Below are 10,084 nucleotides of genomic sequence, written 5' to 3' on the forward strand. Positions count from 1 at the left end.
TTGCAGTTAGCAGACTTAAAGATTCTGTCTCTGAAGACTTTGCTGCTGGTTGCATGGGCCTCCATCAAGAGGGTAGGGGACCTGCAGTCATTTTCGGTCGACGAATCGTGCCTAGAGTTCGGGCCGGGTGACAGCCACGTGGTAGTGAGACCCCGGCCTGGCTATGTGCCCAAGGTTCCTACTACTCCTTTCAGGGACCAGGTAGTGAGCCTGCAAGCGCTGCCTTCAGAGGAGGCAGACCCAGCCCTGGCTTTGCTCTGTCCAGTTCACGGTTTGCGACTGTACATGCAATGCAACGCACCCGCTCCTCATTATATACCCGCGCTGCGAGGCGAGCAGCTGATGCATATGATTGCATGCCAATGTGGATTGGCTCGTTTTAGTTACACTCGAAGTAGACTGGCCTCTCTAGCAAGATTCCTATTCGTCTGTCTGTCTGTCGGACGTACGTCTCCGTTTCCTCCTTCAGGGAACGAGGGTTACCTTTGTAACCGAGATGTTCTGTCTGCTGCCAGCCCTGACCCTGTGCCTGTCCCTTCGTTACGTTTATGCCTTGTCTGTGATACTGTTGTTGCTGGTGATTTACCCTTGCCTGTTATACTACGATTGTCAACAATAAAGCTGCACATGGATCCCATGGCTTCTGACCCTTCGTTACAGTGACAATGTTAATTCTCTTCGTTTAATTAGTCAAAATGTCTCTATCTCCTTTTTATTCAGCTACAGCCATTGCTGGAAGTCTTTGGCATCGAGTATGAATGAAACATAAATTACATGTGAGAGTAATGCTCACAGCATCTTATTTTGGGTTAAAATAGAAAAAAAAAAAAAAAACTAAACCTAAAAATACACCTAAACATAACCTTTATTGAGATGTTATCAGAAAGAGATTGTACAAATTCATACAAATTAACCAACAATTTGCCAACATGTAAAATAGTTACAAATTGCTATGAGATTGTGTTCATTTTAATTAACTCTTTTCCTGTCTGTGTTTTATTTGTAAGTTGCCAGAAAGCGCCAGCATTTTTGATCATTTTCACAAGTCTTTCATGGCCTCCAGAATATTTTGAATTAAGGGTATAGCGATATACCAGTATTTAGTGGGAACAGGAAATGAGGATCTAAATTTTTTATTTTTTTTACTTTATTTAACTAAATTAACAAAGATAATGACAAGCAAAAGAAAGAAAACCAGAAAAAAAAAAAAAACACTAAATGATAAGCTAGCAAATACAAACCAAGGGAAAAAGGAAGTGGGAACTAAACAAGGGAAACAAAAACATACAACTAAGAGTCCTACATTTACATTTACATTTACATTTATATTTATGCATTTGGCAGACGCTTTTATCCAAAGCGACTTACATTGCATTATACTATACATTTGTATCAGAGTATGTGCAATCCCTGGGATCGAACCCATGACCTTGGCATTGCTAGTGCCATGCTCTAACCACTGAGCTACAGGAAAGCAAAAAAAAAGTCCTAAGAACAGAAACATAAGAAAATGTGACAGTGTGAGGTTTGGGGTAGACTTTCATGCTTACTTTTTTTCTAAAAAAAAAAATGGCATATTTTCATACAATTCACATCATATGAATTCATACAAAATCTCCACTTCGTTTAAAAAAAAATAAAAAATAAAATAAAATAAAATAATTATATATATATATATATATATATATATATATATATATATATATATATATATATATATATATATATATATATATATATATATATATATATATATATATATATATATATATATATCAATGTTAAGTGGTCTCTTAATTTTTTCCATAGCTGTATATATTTTTTTTCATGAGATCAGGTTGGATAAACTTATTTTCATTTACCATTTTTCTTACTCCTGTCTGCGACACACTTAGAACCCATGCTATAGTGTATAAACAGGTCACAATGGTATTTTCTCATGACCTACATTAGGCATCAGCACAGCATTAGACGATGATGATGCAACCAGTCATGCCTGGTGCTTGGGTCCCTCTCATAATTAAGTCTGAGAGAAGGGCAATGAGAATATGAGATTTATTGCTGTGGCTTGTCAATGAAGGGTCAAGGAGTCACTGCTGAAAGCACATCTCTCTCATGATGCAGGTCTACACTCTGAGTTTAATGCCCTCTATATGGTAGATTTCATGCTAGGGCAATTACTGGGATGACGTTCATTCATTCCACACTTGATTTTGAATCAATAATAGTTAGTGATTTGTAGAAATCATCCTGCCTTTAGTTATATTTCATTGCCATTTATCTGAATGACAAGTCATATGATTTAGACTAGAAATTTGGAATTCCATTAACAAAAATTTCAAATAAAGGAAAAGATCTGTGTCTGTGAGTTTGGAAAAGCCTTTGATAATGGCTAGATTATAGACCAGATGAGCAGAGACTTGGGGCCTCTGATTGCCAGGGGCCTCAAAAGACTCAGGCTGCATGACTAAAGACTGCTAAATGAAGAAGAACACCAAGGTGTCACGTTAGGTAGCTGTGAAGCGCACAAAGATGAGGACAGAAACAGACTTCAATAAATCCAAAACAGACAATGTATGAGAATCACCAGGATATAGATTACCCTCACTTGATTATCGTTGACTCTGCTTGTTTGCGACCCTACACTATAATTTGTGTTGCAGGGCCCTCATTTATCAACAGTGCGCATGACCAGATGTGTGAGTAATGGGTGCATAAGAACAGTTTCATGCAAAGTGTGGGATCTAACAACTTGTACTTATATGTAGAAATGTGTGTAAATACAAGCACAACTCTGGTAGAATGGTGATACTACAAAAAGAAACTGCTGCCGTGTGTTTCCTGTGTCCTTTAATTGCAAATACTCAGTAGTTTCATAGTTCAATCTAGACATTTGCATAATTGGTGTGAAAAGCTATAAAAGACAGCTGAGAAGTCATTTGAAATGTAGTGTCATGACTTGTCTCGCTTTGCTGGAAGATTTGGCAAATCATGTACTGCACAGAGAATGCATATACATTCATGTGATTTATAAAAGGAGTGTAGTCACCATATATGGTTCATTGGAGCATTTCTGAATGCAAATGACCATGAACATGAATGAACATGGTGCTTAAAGGATTAGTCCACTTTCAAATACAATTTTCCTGATAATTTACTCGATTATTCTCCTTATAGTGGGCTTCAATGGACCCCACTGTTGAAGGTCAAAATTACAGTTTCAGTGCAGCTTCAAAGGGCTTTAAACGATACCAGACGAGGAATAGGGGTCTAATCTAGCTAAATGAATGTCATTTTCGGAAAAAAAAAAAAAAGATACAACTGTATACCTTATAAAGACAAATGATCACCTTGCAAGTGATCACCTTGCATTCTGCCTTCCGTATTCTTCAAAAAGCTTACGCTGTATGTCCTTCACCTTTCCGATTCAACTTACGGAACGAATGCGGCACCAGTTCCATTTTTTTACGTAAGTAGAATAGGGAAGAGGGCATACAGCGTAAGCTTTTTGAAGAATATGGAAGACAGAATGGCAAAGCACTTGCAAGGCGATCCTTTGTGTTTATCAAGTATATACAGTTGTATTTTTATTTATTTTTATTTTTTTCAAATGACCAATCGTTTCACTATATAAGACCCTTATCCCTCGTCTGGTATCATTTAAAGCCCTTTGAAGCTGCACTGAAACTGTAATTTTGAAGCCCACTATAAGGAGAATAATCCTGAAATGTTTTCATCAAAAACCTTAATTTCTTTTTGACTGAAGAAAGAAGGACATGTCCATCTTGGATGACATGGGGGTGAGTAAATTATCAAGAAAATTCTATTTGAAAGTGAACTAATCCTTTAAGAACGTGGGATTTATCAACAATAATTACTGGTGTGCGTAAGAACCACATACACACATTTTATAAATACAGATATTTTTGTTGTGAGGCACATTGTAAATTTAATTTGTAGGACAAAACATAGATCCTTTTTTACACACTGTTGATAAATGAGGCCCCTGGTCATTATGGAAATGAGTTCCTGATGTCTGTGTTCTTTAATTTGTGCATTGTCAGTAGATTTAGCCCTATAACTGTAAAAAATTAATGTATGTTCTAGCCATTTGGTGTGGCACTTTATTCTACAACAAAACACTTTGAAGTAAAAAAACTGGCTGCTTGTCAGGGGAGGGAAAAATTTTGAGATGGAAAATGCGAGAAAGATGATTTAATGTTAATAAAATTCTCAGTTATTTAATGTTATGTCTCAGTATGCGAACTTCTTTTTTGTAATTTCACCATTATAACACCATTAAATATTACTGAACCACTTCTGCTTTCCCTGAACATGCCAAATCTGCCATTCAGAAAACTGCGCTAAGGCAGGTCTGAGAAAATAGATAAGGGGAGGGGGAGACTTTTGCCACCACTGGTTAAAAAAAAATAATAATTTAAAACATTTACCCTATCACCATCGAGTATTTCACTTTCAGCGGTTAAAGTGTTGAGAAAAAATATATCACAGAGGAGGATAGCCTCCTTTGGTATATCAACCAATCATCGCAGAAATGTATAGGCCTAAATTATGTGATATTAGTTTGAACTTGATAATATAGCAACTACCTTAATTATGGAGAGTAGAGATACTAAATATTTGATTGCCAACAAGTTTAACAAGCTACCATTCGAACAGCAGCTACAAATTAATAATGAACTCCATGCCTAAGTTGTTTGTTTGTTTGTTTTGAAGATTGCAACGGCACAAGAATTAAAATATATATATATATATATATATATATATATATATATATATACACTCAAAAAAATAACTTGTGGGTCTAACTTAATTCAATTATGACACCTATTTCCACACAGTTGAACTGATTTATTTGAACTTAAGCTAGGTTAATTGTACTAATGAGTGAAATTCATCCTAATTGAATGAGATCACACCAGTTTCATTTGACGTATTCTGTGTATGTTTCCTGAACATAATTCATTCTTGTTGATCCAACCAGTGCTTTTTTTTTTTTTTTTGTTACCATCATGGTGAAGATGTGCGCTTGTGCTTAGGTTTTGAGTAGCTGTTGTACACAGACATACATGTTTCATTACCATTGAGAGGGGAAAAGCTGATGACCATATGTAGACTGTGTAAAATTTGTGCTGGCCCTCCAAGTAATTTATTTATATTTCTATAAAAACTAAACTAAAATAACACTTATTCATATGCTAAGTAACATTTATAGCATGCAAGTAATGATCAGATAAAGAACTTCTCATTACTGGCTTGAGCACAGTTAATGCTCGTTGAAAACAATATAAATTTGTTTTACATAGCCACCTAGAGCCTAACCACAAGGTCTACACTTCAGCATAATGGTAACCTCAAAAAATCGACATAACATAAACTCTTTTAAATGTCAAATATAACTGAACTTCAAACTTTAAAAGGTATTTCCCTTTACTAAAAAACACATTAAACAGCACTTAAGTTCAACATTTACTGTCCCAATCTTTCCCTATGCAAAGCATGCTGGGAACTAGAAATCCACTGCCCAGGTTCAATCAATGCAACATAAATGATTCATGTAGTCCCAACACAAATGGTTTAGGTTGACCTAACATTTTGCAAATTTAATTTCATTTAACATAATACAATTGAGTGCGAATGCCAATTAAGTAAAAAACTAAAGATTTGTGTTGGTTCAGCTTATTTTATTTAAATAAACTGAACAAGCAGCTAGAATCATTTTTTTGAGTGTATATATATATATATATATATATATATATATATATATATATATATATATATATATATATATATATATTGATGTGCATGGATAAATCATTTATAATAAAAACTGCAATATTCCATAAAAATAAGAATTCTCAATTTTGATTTCATGGTGACTTTAATATACTGTATGATAAGGGGTTTATCACAAGGAGTGTTGGCAGCAGTTAAAAGACTTCACTAGGATGCTTAAAGGACTGTGATTCAGTCCTGCATGTGAAAATAATAAAATGGTCATAGTGTCCTTGTCATGTAGGGGAGGTAAAGGTCATATCATGCAGGAAAGAAATACAGTAGGTCCAGATATAGGCAAGTCTACAGAGTGATCTCGAGTCATAGATATAGATATATAGATATATCCATATACAGTATTTTTTACAGACCATGGGTGCATTTCTCATACATGTTATTAAGTGACGAGAATACTTTTTGTGCGCCAAAAAAAAAAAAAACTTTATTCAACAATATCTAATGATGTGCGATTTCAAATCACAGCTTCATGAAGCTTTGAAGCTTTACGAATCTTTTGTTTCGATTCAGTGGTTTGGAGCGCATATCAAACTGCCAAAGTCCCCCAGTGGTGAACCATTGAAATTTCAAAACACTTATGACATAAGGAAGCCTTGTTTACTGAAACCATGTGACTGGCAGTTTGATACACGCTCCGAAGAACAAATAAGAAATGAGAAGCACCCTAAGTGAGCCATCTGGGACAACCAGGGCCCCTCTCTCTCTCTCTCTCTCTCTCTCTCTCTCTTTCTCGCTCTTATGAGACTCCAGCCTAATTGAACGTACAAAGGTGCAACTGCTGATTCGTCACCTGAAGACTGGCGTCCTTTGAAATACACCACGGATGCTGGAGAAGAATAGCGTTGTTGTGTTTAGTGAATTGGTGTGTAGTACTTACATGTATCTAATGTTGTATTATATTCTGGTGTGAGTGATTTGCTGTTATACACAAAAAAAAGTGCTCTTTGGATTTTAATTGGCAAATACTTGAGAATCTACACTGTAAAAAATGACTGTGATTTTAACAGTAAAAGACTGTAAAAATGCTGCGGTGAAAAACTGTCAATTGGTTTACAGAAAGTTTCCGTACTATATACGGTGAATAACTGTAATAGATCTAACGGTACATTTAATGTAATTTTACGGTAAAATACCGTTAAATTCACAGTTTTTGTAAAGTGAAAAATAACAATTCATTGTAAAAATTTACAAATTTACAAAAAAATTTTATGTTGCTACTGTATTTTTACGGTAAAGTTCTGGCAACCACAGCTGCCGTTTTTTTACCATAAATTTTACTGGGATTTTTTTTACAGTGTATGAATGGATCATTATTACAGTGATTATTATGTATCTAGCAAGTTATATGTTTGGCAAAGGTTTTTTAAACCTTAAAGATGGAGTGTGTAGCTTTTCATTTCTTAAACAACCATGTAGGAAGACACATCATGGCCATATTCCAGGATGACAATGTCAAGATTCACCAGGGTTAAAACTGTGAAAGAATGGTTCAGAGAGCATGAAGAATCATTTTCACACATGAATGGGCACCTTTGAGTCCAGACCTTAAATTCATTTAAAAGTCTTTAGTGTGTGCTGGAGTAGACTTTATAGAGTGCTCACCTCTTGCATTGTCAATACAAGATCTTGACCAAAAATTGATGCACCTCTTGATGGAAATACCATCTCAACATTCATTTCCATCGAGAGGTGCATCATTTTTGGTCAACATCTTGTATTGACAATGCAAGAGGTGAGCACTCTATAAAGTCTATTCCAGCACATCCCAAAAACTTACACTGAGGTTAAGGTCAAAACTTCCACAGGAAAAAAACGTTCCTAGCAAGCATATAGCACTGCAGACTTCACCCGGATTTGCCTATGTTAACTGTTTCCAGCGGTTGTTATCGGGGAATAACGTACCGCTGGATGGCGCCACTGACCAATCAGAATCAAGTATTCCACAGAGCGTGTAATAAAACGCAGTATGAACATAGAGGTTAAGTTTATGCCAGTTTATGGTGTCAATCATTGCTTCATTAACTTTATACCCATGTGCTTGTTCTTTTTCTTTGTTTTGTCAATGTGGCAAGTATTTTTTTTTTTTTTTTTTTTTTTTTTTTTACTTTATTGTAAATAGTGTGAATATTATTGTGTTTCTCCACCACAGGTCGGTGGCTGTATTAAAGAGCACGAAAGAGATCTAGTCATATAACTTTTAATGTAACAATCAAAACAATAAACAAGAGAATCAACAGAGGAGAAACATACCACTGTCACACATGGCATTAACAAAGCAAAGAACAAATAGAAACTGAGGGCTTAAGGAAACAGTGGAGCATGGGAGGCTAATTAATAAGACACCTGAACTGAGGACACTAATCAAATCAGTAACCTAGGATACAAACAAGAGGAGAATGGAGGAGAACTGAACTAATTAACAGACTCAAATAATAACAAAGAAACTTAAACATGAACAGGAAGGAGAAACAGATCAAAAGACAAACTCAAAACGTGACAGGCTAGAGATTGGGTGACATTTATTTTTGATTGGAAATACCTTTTCTAATGTTTTCTACTGTGTAGTTAGGTAGTCAGGATAGTCCCCTGTCATCTATTTTCAAGTAGGTTTCCAGTGGTTGTGGGTTTAGTCTGCGGCATCTTTTATGGTAGCACTTTACAATAAGGTTCCATTAGATAAAATCTCTACTGCATTAATCTTAATTAATGTTACTCTCAACATTTACTCATACATTATTAAAATAAAATGCTGTATTTGTTAACATTAGTTAATGCACTGTGAACTAACATGAACAAACAATGAACTGTATCTTTATTAACTAACATTAACAAAGATTAATAAATACCGTAACACTTTACATTACACAGGTTCATTAGTTAAACATTAATGTATTAACTAACATGAACTAAACATGAGCAATACATTTGTTACTGTATTTACTAATATTTGTTAATGTTAGTTAATGAAAATACAGTTGTTCATTGTTTGTTCACATTAGTTCGTCACAGTGCATTAACTAATGTTAACAAGATTTTAATAAGGTATTAGTAATTGTTGAAATTAACATTAACAAAGATTAATAAATGTTGTATAAGTGCCGTTCATTTTTAGTTCATGTTAACTAATGTAGTTAACTAATGTTTAACTAATGAACCTTTAGTGTTATCATAAATACTGTAACAACTGTTCATTAGTTAATACATTAATTCTATCAAATGAGACCTTATTGTAAAGTTTTACCTCATTTGTTTATTATTTTGGCTTTGCCCAATCCTGAAAAGATTGCCTTTAATCTGAGTTGTGTCAAGGAAAAAGAATAAAGAAACAAGCAAACGATAACCTTTGGTACAGACTTTGACCCTGGGTCGTAACACTATATTATAGTTTGCATCAGTCTGTATCAAAATCTGAAGGGTAAAAAAAAAAAAAAACGTGTTCTAAAACACTTAACATATCAGTAAGTCATCAGGTCATCTGTTGTAGCCTGTATACGACTGTATACCTGGACCTCAGGGGGAAACCGTTGCACTGGTGCACAGTTTCAGCAGATGAACTATGTGTGAGATTTATGGCAGTGGCGATGAGGTACAACAGCCATCAGATTTGTCGTGTTCATCACTCACCAACAGCAGTGTTCTGGTGTCACACCCCTCCTCTTATCCAACCTCTCCTGCTGTAAGTCAGGATTGCGCAGCGATAGGACGACAGGGGTGCTGATGATTCAAGGGAGAGGCAGAGGTTATACTTCCTAACCAATAAGAATCGTTTTCATCAAAAGTGGTGTGTAACTTCAACTGGCTGCTGCAACAGATAAAGTGTTGTGAAGCTATCAACTGAAAACTGGAGATACTAGAAATTTTCCATTTAACTGAAAGTATCAGCATCTGCTTTCCTTGCCACATTGACACCTTTAACTGGCTCACTGGTGCGTATTTTTTTTTTTTTTTTGTTGTTGTTTTTTTTTTGGATAAGTGCTATAGAAATAAAATCAAATTGGATGGGATTTAATCTGGTTGGTTTACCTTTTTTGATATATATATATATATATATATATATATATATATATATATATATATATATATATATATATTCTGTGTGTGTGTGTGTGTGTGTGTGTGGTTAGCGATCAAATATACTGTGTATATATATATATAGGCTATATATATATATATATATATATATATATATATATATATAATCCATCAGCTATGCGCATAATCTATGACTGATGTCTATCTATAGCATTAGAGGCGTCAGTGCAGCAGTGAA

Source organism: Chanodichthys erythropterus, chromosome 10 (genome assembly GCF_024489055.1).
Source record: "Chanodichthys erythropterus isolate Z2021 chromosome 10, ASM2448905v1, whole genome shotgun sequence".
Taxonomy (NCBI): Eukaryota; Metazoa; Chordata; class Actinopteri; order Cypriniformes; family Xenocyprididae; genus Chanodichthys; species Chanodichthys erythropterus.